The 17,659-nt window shown below is 37.2% G+C and overlaps 1 long non-coding RNA gene across 2 annotated transcripts in view; it reads left to right on the forward strand.

Moving 5' to 3' along the window:
• Positions 1-17,659, forward strand: part of LOC103879381 — a 74,621-nt gene that overhangs the window by 22,534 nt on the left and 34,428 nt on the right. The window contains exon 1 of one of the 2 annotated variants that reach the window (XR_002518461.2): positions 6,647-6,965. The exons of the other annotated variant lie outside the window; for it this stretch is intronic. This is a non-coding gene — a long non-coding RNA (uncharacterized LOC103879381). Of the gene's footprint in view, positions 1-6,646; positions 6,966-17,659 lie in introns of those variants that run through there. 2 annotated transcript variants of the gene reach the window in all.

Here is a 17,659-nt window from a genome sequence, read left to right on the forward strand (position 1 = left end):
TACCATTTTCCATAGTAGCTGTAGTAATTTACATTTGTAACAACAATATAGGAGTTATTTTTTCTCCACATCCTTGCCAACACCTTTAATTTTTCGTCTTCTTTTAAAAATAGCCATTCTGACTGAGATAAATGATATCTCACTGTGGTTTTTATTTGCATTTTCCTGATGATTAATATAACTGTTTACCTATTGTAAGTCTTCTTTTGATAAGTGTCTATTCATGTCTTTGCCCACTTTTTAATGGGATTATGTGGTTTGTTTTACTGTTGAGTTTGTTATATATTGTGGATATTAGTCCCTTGTCAGATAAATACTTTGCAAATATTTTCTTTTATTCAATAGGTTCTCTCTTTGACCTTTGATTGTTTCCTTTGCTGTGCAGAAACTTTTTAGTTGAATACAGCCCCGTTTGTCTACCTTTGTTTTTGTTACCGGTGCTTTTGAGGTGATAATCATAAAATCTTTGCCTGGACCACTGTCCTAAAGCATTCCTTCTATGTTATCTACTAGTAGTTTAATGGTTTTGGACCTTAGATTGAAGGTTTTAATCAAGTTTGAGTAGATTTTTGCATATGGTGAAAGATACGGGTCCAGGTTCAATCTTATGAAAGTTCCATTTTCCGGCCGGGCGCGGTGGCTCAAGCCTGTAATCCCAGCACTTTGGGAGGCCGAGACGGGCGGATCACGAGGTCAGGAGATCGAGACCATCCTGGCTAACACAGTGAAACCCCGTCTCTACTAAAAATACAAAAACTTAGCCGGGCGAGGTGGCGGGCGCCTGTAGTCCCAGCTACTCAGGAGGCTGAGGCAGGAGAATGGCGTAAACCCGGGAGGCGGAGCTTGCAGTGAGCTGAGATCCGGCCACTGCACTCCAGCCTGGGTGACAGAGCAAGACTCCGTCTCAAAAAAAAAAAAAAAAAAAAAAAAAGAAAGTTCCATTTTCCCACCATTGTTTACTAAATAGACCATTTTTTCCCCAATGTGTGTTCTGGGCACCTTTGTTGAAAATCAATTGGCTGTAAATATGTGAATTTATTTCTGGTTTCTGCTCAACTGGCTTATGTGTCAGGTCATGCCTTTTTAAACCTAAAACCTTACATAAATTTATCTGGAAACAAAAAAGTTCATTAAAACAAAATTTAAGGGACAAATCAAGTTTTCTTCAGTTATACTTGGTTATTCTTTTCATAAGCTATATAGTGTACATAATATATCAAAAAGAAATTCGCAAAGTTAAATTTAAATTTTAAATATATTTCTAAAAATTAAATCAAAGAATCAACAATATGAAAACAGAATAACAAAGAACAACAAAAAATTGGCATCTCTACTCAAGGTTTAAATAGCAAGAGAGCACTGTGCAACACTAAATATTAATAAGGTTAGCACATATCTTTGCTATTGTGAATAGTACCGTGATCATCATACAAGTGCAGGCATCTTTTTGATATAATTTCTTTTCCTTGAGTAGGTATCTCTTAGTGGGATTGTGGAATCCAATGGTAGTTCTATTGACATAGAGTGTGGAGTGATATAGAATGTCCCAGGTTTCTCAAGGGAAGGAGTGTGCATATAGTTTTTCTATCTATATTAATCTCTGATACTTTAAAATCAAGGGTCTTTTATAAGGTCTTGATTGAGACTTAAAAGTTAAATGCAAACAACCGTATTTAGCATTGACCTTTGTCTCAGGATTGTACATTAATATTTTACTTAAAATATTTAAAGTACATATTAATATAATGCAAATGAGTACTAGAGACCTCCTTCAACATAGAGAGGAAATGTTTATTGTGAGACTACTTAATGAATATATTAAACAAAAGCACAAGTACCAAGGATATCATTCTATGCTTATAATACTACATTTCTATTTTCTTCATTCAAAAGTTTCCATCAGAGATTAACAAAGTATCTATGAACCAGCACACCGAAGAATTTCACTGTAAACAGAAATATCAAATACAATCAATAAATGAAATTCAAATTTTTAAAAAATTATACTTTATGTTCTAGGGTACATGTGCACAACGTGCAGGTTTGTTACATACGTATATGTGTGCCATGTTGGTGTGCTGCACCCATTAACTCATTATTTACATTAGGTATATCTCCTAATGCTATCCCTCCCTTGTCCCACCAGGCCCTGGTGTGTGATGTTCCCCTTCCTGTGTCCAAGTGATCTCATTGTTCAATTCCTACCTGTAAGTGAGAACATGCGATATTTGGTTTTCTCTTCTTGCAATAGTTTGCTGAGAATGATGGTTTCCAGCTGCATCCATGTCCCTACAAAGGACATGAACTCATCCTTTTTTATGGCTGCATAGTATTCCATGGTGTATATGTGCCAAATTTTCTTAATCCAGTCTGTCACTGATGGACATTAGGGTTGATTCCAAGTCTTTGCTATTGTGAATAGTGCCACAGTAAACATACATGTGCATGTGTCTTTATAACAGCATTATTTATAATCCTTTGGGTATATACCCAGTAATGGGATGGCTGGGTCAAATGATATTTCTAGTTCTAGATCCTTGAGGAATCTCAACACTGTCTCCCACAATGCTTGAACTAGTTTACAGTCCCACCAACAGTGTAAAAGTGTTCCTATTTCTCCATGTCCTCTCCAACACCTGTTGTTTCCTGACTTTTTAATGATTGCCATTCTAAGTGGTGTGAGATGATATCTCATTGTGGTTTTGATTTGCATTTCTCTGATTGCTAGTGATGATGAGCATTTTTTCATATGTCTGTTGGATGCATAAATGTCTTCTTTTGATAAGTGTCTGTTCATATCCTTTGCCCATTTTTTGATGGGGTTGTTTTATTCTTAGAAATTTGTTTGAGTTCTTTGTAGATTCTGGATATTAGCCCTTTGTCAGATGAGTAGATTGCAAAAATATTCTCCCATTTTGTAGGTTGCCTGTTCACTCTGATGGTAGTTTCTTTTGCTGTGCAGAAGCTCTTTCATTTAATTAGATCCCATTTGTCAATTTTGGCTTGTGTTACCATTGCTTTTGGTGTTTTAGACATGAAGTCCTTGCCCATGCCTATGTCCTGAATGGTATTACCTAAGTTTTCTTCTAGGGCTTTTATGGTTTTAGGTCTAACGTTTAGTTCTCTAATCCATCTTGAATTAATTTTTGTATAAGGAGTAAGGAAGGGATCCAGCTTCAGCTTTCTACTTATGGCTAGTCAGTTTTTCAGCACCATTTATTAAATAGGGAATTCTTTCCCCATTTCTTGTTTTTGTCAGGTTTGTCAAAGATCAGATGGTTATAGATGTGTGATATTATTTCTGAAGGTTTTGTTCTGTTCCATTGGTCTATATCTGTGTTTTGGTACAAGTACCATGCTGTTTTGGTTACTATAGCCTTGTAGTATAGTTTGAAGTCAGGTAGCTTGATGCCTCCAGCTTTGTTCTTTTGCATTAGGATTGTCTTGGCAATGCGGGCTCTTTTTTGATTCCATATGAACTTTAAAGTAGCTTTTCTCCAATTCTGTGAAGAAAGTCATTGGTAGCTTAATGGGGATGACACTGAATCTATAAATTACCTTGGGCTGTATGGCCATTTTCAAGATACTGATTTTTCCTATCCATGAGCATGGAATGTTCTTCCATTTGTTTGTGTCCTGTTTCATTTCATTGAGCAGTGGTTTGTAGTTCTCCTTGAAGAGGTCCTTCACATCCCTTGTAAGTTGGATTCCTAGGTATTTTATTCTCTTTGAAGCAATTGTGAATCAGCATTCATTCATGATGTGGCTCTCTGTTTATCTGTTATTGGTGTATAAGAATGTTTGTGATTTTTGCCCGTTGATTTTGTGTCCTCAGACTGCTGAAGTTGCTTTTTAGCTTAAGAAGATTTTGGGCTGAGACGATGGGGTTTTCTAAATATACAACCATGTCATCTGCAAACAGGGACAATTTGACGTCTTCTTTTCCTAATTGAATACGCTTTATTTCTTTCTCTTGCCTGATTGCCCTAGCCAGAACTTCCAACACTATGTTGAATAGGAGTGGTGAGAGAGGGCATCCCTGTCTTATGCCAGTTTTTAAGGGGAATGCTTCCAGTTTTTTCCCATTCAGTATGATATTGGCTGTCGGTTTGTCATAAATAGCTCTTATTATTTTGAGATACATTCTATCAATACCAAATTTATTGAGAGTTTTTAGCATGAAGGGCTGTTGAATTTTGTCAAAGGCCTTTTCTGCATCTATTGAGATAATCATGTGGTTTTTGTCTTTGGTTCTACTTATATGCTGGATTACTTTTATTGATTTGCATATGTTGAATCGGCCTTGCATCCCAGGGATGAAGCCCACTTGATCATGGTGGTTAAGCTTTTTGATGTGCTGCTGGATTCAGTTTGCCAGTATTTTATTGAGGATTTTTGCATCAATGTTCATCAGGGATATTGGACTAAAATCCTCTTTATTTGTTGTGTCTCTGCCAGCCTTTGGTATCAGGATGATGCTGGCCTCATAAAATGAGTTAGAGAGGATTTTTTTCTATTGATTGGAATAGTTTCAGAAGGAATGGTACCAGCTCCTCCTTGTACCGCTGGTAGAATTTGGCTGTGAACCCACCTAGTCCTGGACTTTTTTGGGTTGGTAGGCCATTAATTACTGCCTCAATTTTAGAGCCTGCTATTGGTCTATTCAGGGATTCAGCTTCTTCCTGGTATAGTCTTGGGAGAGTGTATGTGTCCAGGAATTTATCCATTTCTTCTAGGTTTTCTAGTTTATCTCCATAGAGGTGTTTATACTATTCTCTAATGGTAATTTGTATTTCTGTGGGGTCAGTGGTGATATCCCCTTTATCGTTTTCTATTGAATCTATTTGATTCTTCTCTCTTTTCTTGTTTATTAGTCTTGCCAGCAGTCTATCAATTTTTTGATCTTTTCAAAAAACCAGCTCCTGGATTCATTGATTTTTGAAGGATTTTTTTGTGTTTCTATCTCCTTCGATTCTGCTCTGATCTTAGTTATTTCTTGCCTTCTGCTAGCTTTTGAATGTGTTTGCTCTTGCTTCTCTGGTTCTTTTAATTGTGATATTAGGATGTCAATTTTAGATCTTTCCTGCTTTCTCTTGTGGGCATTTAGTGCTATAAATTTCCCTCTACACATTGCTTTAATTGTGTCCCAGAGATTCTGGTATATTGTATCTTTGTTCTCATTGGTTTCAAAGAACATCTTTATTTCTGCCTTCATTTTGTTATGTACCCAGTAGTCATTTAGGAGCAGGTTGTTCAGTTTTCATGTAGTTGAGCAGTTTTGATTGAGTTTCTTAATCCTGAGTTCTTGTTTGATTGCACTGTGGTCTGAGAGATAGTTTGTTATAATTTCTCTTCTTTTACATTTGCTGAGGAGGGCTTTACTTCCAACTATGTGGCCAATTTTGGAATAAGTGCAATGTGATGCTAAGAAGAATGTATATTCTGTTGATTTGGGGTGGAGAGTTCTGTAGATATCTATTAGGTCTGCTTGGTGCCGAGCTGAGTTCAATTCCTGGATATCCTTGTTAACTTTCTGTCTTGTTGATCTGTCTAATGTTGACAGTGGGGTGTTAAAGTCTCCCATTACTATTGTGTGGGAGTCTAAGTCTCTTTGTAAGTCTCTAAGGACTTGCATTATGAATCTGAGTGCTCCTGTATTGGGTGCATATATATTTAGGATAGTTAGCTCTTCTTTTTGAATTGATCTCTTTACCATTATGTAATGGCCTTCTTTGTCTCTTTTGATCTTTGTTGGTTTAAAGTCTGTTTTATCAGAGCCTAGGATTGCAACCCCTGCCTTTTTTGGTTTTCCATTTGCTTGGTAGATCTTCCTCCATCCCTTTATTTTGAGCCTATGTGTGTCTCTGTACATGAGATGGGTCTCCTGAATACAGCAAACTGATGGGTCTTGTCTCTTTATCCACTTTGCCAGTCTGTGTCTTTTAATTGGACCACTTAGCTCATTTACATTTAAGGTTAATATTGTTATGTGTGAAGTTGATCCTGTAATTATGATGTTAGCTGGTTATTTTGCTCGTTAGTTGATGCAGTTTCTTCCTAGCATTGATAGTCTTTACATTTTGGCATTTTTTTGCAATGGCTGGTACCAGTTGTTCCTTTACATGTTTAGTGTTTCCTTCAGGAGCTCTTGTAGGGCAGACCTGGTGGTGACAAAGTCTCTCAGCCTTTGCTTGTCTGTAAAGGATTTTATTTCTTCTTCACTAATGAAACTTAGTTTGGCTGGATATGAAATTCTGGATTGAAAATTCTTTTCTTTAAGACATTGAATATTGGCCCCCACTCTCTTCTGGCTTGTGGAGTTTCTGCCAAGAGATCCGCTGTTAGTCTGATGGGCTTCCCTTTGTGTATAACCCGACCTTTCTCTCTGGCTGCCCTTAACATTTTTTCCTTCATTTCAACTTTGGTGAATCTGACAAATCTAAGACAATCTGTCTTAGAGTTGCTCTTCTCAAGGAGTATCTTTGTGGCATTCTCTCTATTTCCTGAATTTGAATGTTGGCTTACCTTGCTAGGTTGGGGAAGTTCTCCTGAATAATATCCTGCAGAGTGTTTTCCAACTTGGTTCCATTCTCTCCGTCACTTTCAGGTACACCAATCAGATGTAGATTTGGCCTTTTCACATAACCCCATATTTCTTGGAGGCTTTTTTCATTTCTTTTTACTCTTTTTTTTCTAATTCAAGTTTTGCAGCTATGATGTAATTAGACATCTTCTACTATTTTATTTTTGTGTACAGGAATAAACTTGTTTAATAGTTTGTTATTTCAAATATACTAATGGTAAAAGAAGCAATATTGTAGCTTATTTAAACATATTAATTGTATTCTTTCTCTCTCTGTGTTATTTGTCTCATTTTGTTTGATTTCTTAGGTGTGCCCTGTAAAAAGAGAGCTTAAAAAGAAGAATACACTTATTGTGAGCTTCAAGATCTATGAAAAAACAGTGTAAGTTTTATTAACTGGCTTTCTTTTCAGTTACAAGACATAAAGTCTAAGGCTACTACTTATTTGGCTGAAAATATATCTCCTGAGATTCATAAAACTTGAGTATACTAGAACCTGAAACTTAAATTGAAAGCACTCTAGCTTTCACATGCCTATCTTGGAACATTGTGTTTTTTGTTTTGTTTTGTTTTCATTAACCTCTTTATCTTTTCTTCAAGTCTAATAAAGATGATCTCTTTTTCTGTGGACTCACTTCTGAAGAATATCATTTTCACATATAAAAATTTCCAACTGTGCAATATTATTGTCATTAGAATCAAGATGGAACACATTTTGTCATTAATGTATTTCTGATTCTTTGAAAAATCTCAAATACATTTTATATTCAAATCTATATTTGTAAAAATGAAACAATTAAGATTTCGTATTTAATCTCATTAGCAAATTTTCTTTTTTTTCTTTTTTTCTTTTTTTTATTATTTTATTTTTTTAAAAATTATTATTATACTTTAAGTTCTAGGGTACATGTGCATAACGTGCAGGTTTGTTATATATGTATACTTGTGCCATGTTGGTGTGCTGCACCCATCAACTCGTCAGCACCCATCAACTCGTCATTTACATCAGGTATAACTCCCAATGCAATCCCTCCTCCCTCCCCCCTCCCCATAATAGGCCCTGGTGTATGATGTTCCCCTTCCTGAGTCCAAGTGATCTCATTGTTCAGTTCCCACCTATGAGTGAGAACATGCGGTGTTTGGTTTTCTGTTCTTGCGATAGTTTGCTGAGAATGATGGTTTCCAGCTGCATCCATGTCCCTACAAAGGACATGAACTCATCCTTTTTTATGGCTGCATAGTATTCCATGGTGTATATGTGCCAAATTTTCTTAATCCAGTCTGTCACTGATGGACATTAGGGTTGATTCCAAGTCTTTGCTATTGTGAATAGTGCCGCAATAAACATACGTGTGCATGTGTCTTCATAGCAGCATGATTTATAATCCTTTGGGTATATACCCAGTAATGGGATGGCTGGGTCATATGGTACATCTAGTTCTAGATCCTTGAGGAATCGCCATACTGTTTTCTATAATGGTTGAACTAGTTTAAAGTCCCACCAACAGTGTAAAAGTGTTCCTATTTCTCAACATCCTCTCCAGCACCTGTTGTTTCCTGACTTTTTAATGATTGCCATTCTAACTGGTGTGAGATGATATCTCATTGTGGTTTTGATTTGCATTTCTCTGATGGCCAGTGATGATGAGCCACATTTTTTCATGTGTCTGTTGGCTGTATGAATGTCTTCTTTTGAGAAATGTCTGTTCATATCCTTTGCCCATTTTTTGATGGGGTTGTTTGTTTTTTCTTGTAAATTTGTTTGAGTTCTTTGTAGATTCTGGATATTAACCCTTTGTCAGATGAGTACATTGCAAAAATTTTCTCCCGTTCTGTAGGTTGCCTGTTCACTCTGATGGTAGTTTCTTTTGCTGTGCTCTTTAGTTTAATTAGATCCCATTTGTCAATTTTGGCTTTTGTTGTCATTGCTTTTGGTGTTTTAGACATGAAGTCTTTGCCCATGCCTATGTCCTGAATGGTATTACCTAGGTTTTCTTCTAGGGTTTTTATGGTATTAGGTCTAACATTTAAGTCTCTAATCCATCTTGAATTAATTTTCATATAAGGAGTAAGGAAAGGATCCAGTTTCAGCTTTCTACTTATGGCTAGCCAATTTTCCCAGCACCATCTATTAAATAGGGAATCCTTTCCCCATTTCTTGTTTTTCTGAGGTTTGTCAAAGATCAGATGACTGTAGATGTGTAGTATTATTTCTGAGGACTCTGTTCTGTTCCGTTGGTCTATATCTCTGTTTTGGTACCAGTACCATGCTGTTTTGGTTACTGTAGCCTTGTAGTATAGTTTGAAGTCAGGTAGCGTGATGCCTCCAGCTTTGTTCTTTTGACTTAAGATGGTCTTGGCAATGTGGGCTCTTTTTTTGTTCCATATGAACTTTAAAGTAGTTTTTCAAATTCTGTGAAGAAATTCATTGATAGCTTGATGGGGATGGCATTGAATCTATAAATTACCTTGGGCAGTATGGCCATTTTCACGATATTGATTCTTCCTATCCATGAGCACGGTATGTTCTTCCATTTGTTTGTGTCCTCTTTTATTTCACTGAGCAGTGGTTTGTCGTTCTCCTTGAAGAGGTCTTTTACATCCCTTGTAAGTTGGATTCCTAGGTATTTGATTCTCTTTGAAGCAATTGTGAATGGAAGTTCATTCATGATTTGGCTCTCTGTCTGTCTGTTACTGGTGTATAAGAATGCTTGTGATTTTTGCACATTAATTTTGTATCCTGACTTTACAAAAGTTTCTTATCAGCTTAAGGAGATTTTGGGCCAAATAGATGCAATACAAAATGATAAAGGGGATATCACCACCGACCCCACAGAAATACAAACTACCATCAGAGAATACTATAAACACCTCTATGCAAATAAACTAGAAAATCTAGAAGAAATGGATAATTTCCTGGACACTTACACTATCCCAAGACTAAACCAGGAAGAAGCTGAATCCCTGAATAGACTAATAGCAGGCTCTGAAATTGAGGCAATAATTAATAGCCTACCAACCAAAAAAAGTCCAGGACCAGATGGATTCACAGCTGAATTCTACCAGAGGTACAAGGAGGAGCTGGTACCATTCCTTCTGAAACTATTCCAATCAATAGAAAAGAAGGAATCCTCCCTAACTCATTTTATGAGGCCAACATCATCCTGATACCAAAGCCTGGCAGAGACACAACAAAAAAAGAGAATTTTAGACCAATATCCCTGATGAACATCGATGCAAAAATCCTCAATAAAATACTGGCAAACCGGATCCAGCAGCACATCAAAAAGCTTATCCACCATGATCGAGTGGGCTTCATCCCTGGGATGCAAGGCTGGTTCAACATACACAAATCAATAAACGTAATCCAGCATATAAACAGAACCAAAGACAAAAACCACATGATTATCTCAATAGATGCAGAAAAGGCCTTTGACAAAATTCAACAGCCCTTCATGCTAAAAACACTCAATAAATTCGGTATTGATGGAACATATCTCAAAATAATAAGAGCTATTTATGACAAACCCACAGCCAATATCATACTGAATGGGAAAAAACTGGAAAAATTCCCTTTGAAAACTGGCACAAGACAGGGATGCCCTCTCTCACCACTCCTATTCAGCATAATGTTGGAAGTTCTGGCTAGGGCAATCAGGCAAGAGAAAGAAATAAAGGATATTCAGTTAGGAAAAGAAGAAGTCAAATTGTCCCTGTTTGCAGATGACATGATTATATATTTAGAAAACCCCATTGTCTCAGCCCAAATTTTCAATTCTTTTTACATTGTCAGAAGAATCTATCTTTTTCAAAGGTTGTTCAAAATACTTTTCTCTTGAAGGGAAAGGAACACATCCAAATGTATGTTATGAGGCAATAATTACTCTCATACTAAAACTAGAAAATGTTACCACAAGAAAAGTATATACCAATATCCCTGATGAACATAGATGTAAATATCTTCAACAAAATGCTAACAAACCAAATTCAGCAGCACATTAAAGAATCATATTATGCCACTGCAAAAGGCAATATATTAAAAGCTGTTAGCTAACATTTTGCTCAAAGGTAAAACCAACATAAAAGCTTTCTTTTAAGATCAGGAATAAGGCAAGGATTCCTGCTGTCACCATTTCTGCTCATTATAATACTGGAAGTCCTAGACAGAGCAATTAGGCAAGAACAGAAACAAAAGACATCCAAATCAGAAAGAAAGAGGTTAAAATGTGTTCACTTTTGCAGATAGCATAATCATATAGGTAGAAAACCCTGAAGACTCTACTAAAATAAACTGTTAGAACTAATAAATTTAGTAAAGTTTCATGATTAAAAAAATATAAAAATCAATTGCATTTCCATAAACCAGAAACAAACTATCTGAAAAGGAAACCAATTTCAGTTACAATAGCGTCGAAAAGGATAAAATACTTGGTTAAATAAACTTAACTAAGGAGGCAAAATACTTTTACTAAAAGTTACAAAACACTGATTAAACAAATAACCGAAAAGATAAATGAAAAGGATCTCATAATCATAAACTGGAAGACTTAATATTGTTAAAACGTCCACACTATCAAAACAATCTATAGATTCAATGCAATTCCTATCAAAATCCCAATGGAATTTTTTATGGAAACAGAAAAATGAACCTAACATTTATGTGAAACCAAAGAGGACTCCAAATGTCTAAAAGAGTCATGAGAGGAAAAAAAATAGCTGAGCATTTTACACTTCCTGATTTTGTTAAAGGAGGTACTTAGGCAGACATGAGCGGGGAAAGGTGAGACCCCAGAAATGTCAGGTGACTGTCATGTGATAATCAGGCAATTGACAAGCAACCTTCTAAGTGGTTATAGCTAGAGTCAAAGAAGGACAGCTGCCTGTAGGAAACATTTGAGGCATGGGGGCCACAGCTCCAGCCCCCTGGCGATATCTTAAAAGTTGGGCAAGTGCACCTAAGCAGGCACTCTAAAAGAAAAAAATGGTGGAGTTTGACTGATACATGACCTTCTTCTGGAGACACTCAACTGATAAGAGAAAATTTCCACAACTTCAGTAAACACACTGCACATGCAGTCCCTCCCAAGTGCTGGCAAGACACCGTATGTGCGGACAGCCTGGTCCAATGGAGGGATCATAAAAAAAGAAACATAAACTCTGAAATTAAGCCAACATATAAAAGTCCCAAGGCAAAGGCTGGGTAATGCGCTTGACCCCTTAAGTGGTCTGCTTGGCCCTCTTCCAAGTGTACTTTTCCTTTTTTCATGATAAACCTTTACCTTTGCCTTCAACCTACCTTGGCCTCATTAGCTGATTTTTTTTCTCTGAGAAGGCAAGAATCAAGTTCCTGCGGATCACTGTGACTCACTGTCAGTAACAATTTCAAAATGTACTTTAAAACTACAGTAATTAAAACAATATGGTACTGGCACAAAAACAGATGGATAGACCAATGGAAAATAATAGAGTCCAGAAATAAATTCATGAATATATGGTTAACCGTTCTTAGACAAGAGTACCTAGAATACATAATGGAGAAAGTATGAACTCTTCATTAAATGGTGCTGACAAAACTGGATATCCACATGCAAAAGAATGAAACCAGACTTTTATCTTAACTCATAGACAACATTTAATTCAATTTAGATTAAAGACTTAAAACCTGAGAGTGTAAACCTCTTAGAAGAAAATACAGAGAAAACCTTTATGATATGGGTCTTGGTAATGATTTCCTGCATAGGACATACACAAAAAAAGCACAGGGAATGAAAGGAAAAACAGGGTCCAACTACATCAAACTAAAAATAAACAAATGTATTGCCACCAAAGGAAACAATCAACAGATTGAAATGGTAACCTACACAATGAGAAAAAAAAAATTGCAAACCATGTCTGATGAGGGGTTGTATTAGTCAGTTTCAGGTGTTGTATCACATTGCTGATAAAGACATACCTGAGACTGGGAAGAAAAACAGGTTTAATTGAACTTACAGTTCCACATGGCTAAGGAGGCTTCAGACTAACAGCAGGAGGCAAAAGACAGTTCTTACATGGTAATGGCAAGAGAAAATGAGAGAGAAGCAAAAGCAGAAACCCCTGATAAAACCATCAGATCTCATGAGACTTATTCACTACCACTAGAATAGTATGGGGGGAAACCACCTCCATGATTCAAATTATATCCCACCAGGTTCCTCCAACAACACATAGGAATTGTGGGAGTGCAATGAGATTTGGGTAGGGACATAGAACCAAACCATATCATTCCACACCTGGCCCCTCCAAATCTCATGTCTTCACATTTCAAAACCAATCGTGCATTCCCAACAGTCCCCTAAAGTCTTAACTCATTTCAGCATCAACTCAAAAGTCCACAGTTCAAAGTCTTATCTGAGACAAGGCAAGTCCCCTCCACCTATGAGTCTCTAAAATAAAAAGCAAGTTAGTTACTTCTTACATACAATGGGGGTACAAGTATTGGGTAAATACAACCATTCCAAACGGGGGAAATTGGCCAAAACAAAGGGGCTACCAGCCCCATGCAAGTCCAGAATCCAGCAGCGCACTCAAATCTTAAAGCTCCAAAATGATTTCCTTTGATGCCAAGTCTCTTATTTGGGTCATGCTGATGCAAGTGGTGAGTTCCCATAGCAGCTCTGCTCCTGTGGTTTTGCAGAGTACAGTCAGCCTCTTGGCTGCTTTCATGGGCTGGCGTTGAGTGTCTGTGGCTTTTCCAAGTGCACAGTGCAAGCTGTTGGTGGTGGATCTACCACTCTAGGGTCTGGAGGATGGTGGCCCTCTTCTTGCAGCTCCACTAGTCCCCAGTAGGGACTCTGTGTGGGGGCTCCAACCCCACATTTCCCTTTTGCACTGCCCTAGCAGAGTTTCTCCATGAGTGCTCTGCCCTGCAGCAAACTTCTGCCTGGGCATACAAGCATTTCCATACATCTTTTGAAATCTAGGCAGAGGTTCCATATCTCAATTCTTGACTTCTTTGCACTCGTGGGCTCCACACCAGGTGGAAGCTGCCAACGCTTGGGGCTTGCACTCTCTGAAGCCACAGCCCAAGTTCTACTTTGGCCCCCTTCAGCCACAACTGGAGTGGCTGGGATGCAGGGCACTAAGTCACTAGGCTACACACAGCACAGGTACCCTGGGCCTGGCCCATGATACCATTTTCTTCTAGGCATCTGGGTCTGTGATGGGAGGAGCTGCTGTGAAGACATCTAACAAGCCCTAGAGACCATTGTCTTGGGGATTAACATTCGGTTCCAGATTACTTATGCAAATTTCTGCAGCCAACTAGAATTTCTACTCAGAAAACAGGTTTTTCTTTTCTATTGCATTGTCAGGCTGCAAATTTTCCCAACTTTTGTGCTCTGTTTTCCTTTTAAAATGTAATGTTTTTAATAGCATACAGGTCACCTCTTAAATGCTTTGCTGCTTAGAAATTTTTTCCGCCAGATACCCTAAATCATCTCTCTCAAGTTCAAAGTCCACTAATCTCCAGGGCAAGGGTGAAATGGAGCCAGTGTCTTTGCTAAAACATAACAAGAATCACCTTTGCTCCAGTTCCCAACAGTTTCCTCATCTCCATCTGAGATCACCTCAGCCTGGACCTTATTGTTCGTATCACTATCAGCATTTTTGTCAAAGCCATTCAACAAATCTCTGGGAGATTCCAAATTTTCCCACATTTTCCTGTCTTCTTCTGAACCCTCCAAACTATTTCAGCCTCTGCCTATTACCCAGTTTTAAACTTGCTTCCACATTTGGGGGTATCTTTTCAACAACACCCCACTCTACTGGTACCAGTTTACTGCATTAGTCTGTTTTCACATTGCTGATAAAGACATACCCGAGACTGGGAAGAAAAATAGGTTTAATAGAATGTAGAGTTCTGGGGAGTCCTCAGAATCATGGCAGGAAGTGAAAGGCACTTCTTACACGGAGGCAGCAAGAGAAAATGAGAAAGATGCGAAAGCAGAAACCCGTGATAAAACCATCAGATCTCATGAGACTTATTCAGTACCATGAGAACAGTATGGGGGAAACCACCCCCATGATTTAAATTATCTCCCACCAGGTCTCTCCCACAACACATGGAAATTATGGGAATACAATACAAGATGAGATTTGGGTGGGGACACAGCCAAAACATATCAAGTGTTAATATCCAAAATATATAGGAACCTTCTACAACCCAGTAGCAAAACAATAAATAAAAATAATCTGACTAAAATATGGACAAAAGACATTTTTTCAAAGAAGATATACAACAAATAGTCAACAGGCATATTAAAAGATACCCAACATCACTAGTTATCAGGAAAATACAAATAAAATTCAAAATGAGATATAACCTCATGTCTGTTGGGATGGTCAGTATGAAAATGAAAATGAAGACAAAACTAAACAAACAAAAAGTGTCGGCAAGAATTTTGAGAAAATGGAACTCTTCTATAGTGTTGAGAACTTAAAATGGTGCATGCAGCTGCTATGGAAAACAGCATAGAGCTTCCTCAAAAAATTAAAAATAAAGCTAGAATTTGATTCATCAGTCTCACTTTCTGGGTGCTTATTTGAAATAATTGAAGACATATTTGTATTCCCATGTTCACTGCAGCATTATTCAAGCTGTGGAAGCAATCTAAATGTCCATCAATTGGTGAATGGAAGAAGAATGTCATATATAGACACAGTGATGTATATTACCCAGCCTTATAAAATAAGAAAATCCTGTCATATGTGACAACATAAATAAACCTAGAGAACATTATTCCAAGTGAAATAAGCCAGTCATAGAATTTAAAATATTGCATGATTACACTTATATAAAGTAATTAACTTTCTCAAAAATGACAGTAATAGAAAGTAGAATGGTGGTTTCCAGAGACTGGGAGAGGAGGAAAATTAAAAGTTGCTGTTCAGTAGATAGAAAGTCTTCATTATACAAGCTGAAGGAGTTCTTGAGATTGGCTGTGCAACATTGTCCTTAGAATTAACAATACAGCACTATGTACTCAAAAATTTGATGAGGGAAGGGCTGGGCACGGTGGCTCACGCATGTAATCCCAGCACTTTGGGAGGCCAAGGTGTGTGGATCACAAGGTCAAGAGAGCAAGACCATCCTATCCAACGTGATGAAACCCTGTCTCTACTAAAACTATAAAAATTAGCTGGATGTGGTGCCATGCGCCTGTAGTCCGAGATACTTGTGAGGCTGAGGCAGGAGAATCACCTGAACCCGGGAGGTGGAAGTTGCAGTGAGCTGAGATCCCGCCACTGTACTCCAGCCTGGCAACCCAGCAAGACTCCATCTCAAAAAAAATGATGAGGGAAGATCTTACTTTTTTTTTTTTTTTAACAAAATAAAATATAGAAAACTCTGTCTTATTGATAGTAACTGTAATAGTATGAGTAACAGTCCTCTTTTTAAAACTATAATTGACTTTTCCTAGAGTGATCATCTTGAAAAGGAAACATTTGATCTTTTTTTTTTTTAATCCTCAGCACTACTCTAGCTATTTGCAAACACATTTGTTGGATTTAATTATGAAATTTATCTTGGTTTGTACATTACTGAGACATTGGAAACGATGTAACAAACTAAAAACAAACTAGCAAACTCCAAATGCTATAAAATCTAAGGAATACAGCAAACACTAAAATTGTATTTATGTAAATGTACATTTGTACTTTGTTTTCTCTAACCCACTTTCCATGTTTAACTTCAAAGCCATCTAGAGGAAATGATGTAACTGTTTTACCAAGAACTCTATGTGCTTTCAGGTCCCTGACTTTCTAAGGGCCAACCCCATTAACCTATTAATAAATGAGTTTAAAATTAAATAATTACTTAGTTCTTTAGTGGATGATAAATTGAATTGAAATAGAAATGTACTATTTTCTAGCCTGGGAGCAGAGGTAATTATAGATAATTAATAAATTATATCTGTGATCCTAATATATATTCTCCATTCTCCAAGAATCTAATTAAAGTGTTCCTCATGTCTTATCCGTACATTAGAAATAACTGGGAAAATTTTTTCAAAACCCTAAAACACCTATATGTTAATCCAAATCAGTTAAGTACAAATCTCTAGAGCATGGGATTTGCTCTGGTATCAAAAGTTTCACAAGTGGTTCCAATGGGCAAAAATAAATGATTCAAGGGCTTGCCACGTGTGAGGTTTTTAAGACTGTGGTGAAGTTTTTAAGAATCAGTTGATCTAGAACATGTCAGGATATTCCCTTGTGAAAACTATCAGAATCAAAATGCAGTCACTTGTGTCAAACCCTGACAAAGGGAGCTAGGGAAGGCCCTCAAGAAAGGGTTCTCATGCATATATGCCTGATAATAAGATCTATCACAATAGACTTTGCAAAAACTATTGTCTTGCACAAAGGTAGCCACAAATGTATACAAATAATGATTCTGCCAAGGATAATTGTCTCAAAACAATTTATGTAAATTTCCTTAATCTTTACTTTAAAAACCCTTGCCTTCCTTTACTTCCCTGAATATGCCCATCATATTACCATTGCAATGCTCAATTCTCAATCTCAAATAAATATAGTTTCTTTTAGTGAGCCCCTCTCTCTGTCTTTTGTTTAGGTTGACACCGTAAACCATGAAGGAAGAGTTTTGCATTTTTTTTTTATACTTTAATTTCTAGGGTACATGTGCACAACATGCAAGTTTGTTACATGTGTATACATGTGCCATGTTGGTGTGCTGCACCCATTAACTCATTTACATTAGGTATATCTCCTAATGCTATCCTCCTCCCTCCCTCCTCCTCACAACAGGCCCTGGTATGTGATGTTCCACTTCCTGTGTCCAAGTGATCTCATTGTTCAATTCCCACCTATGAACGAGAACATGCAGTGTTTGGTTTTCTGTTCTTGTGATAGTTTGCTGAGAATGATGGTTCCCAACTGCATCCATGTCCCTATAAAGTAAACAAACTCATCCTTTTTTATGGCTGCATAGTATTCCATGGTGTATATGTGCCACATTTTTTTAATCCAGTCTGTCACTGAGGGACATTTGGGTTGATTCCAAGTTTTTGC

The sequence above is a fragment of the Papio anubis genome, chromosome 15, assembly GCF_008728515.1.
Source record: "Papio anubis isolate 15944 chromosome 15, Panubis1.0, whole genome shotgun sequence".
Lineage (NCBI taxonomy): Eukaryota > Metazoa > Chordata > Mammalia > Primates > Cercopithecidae > Papio > Papio anubis.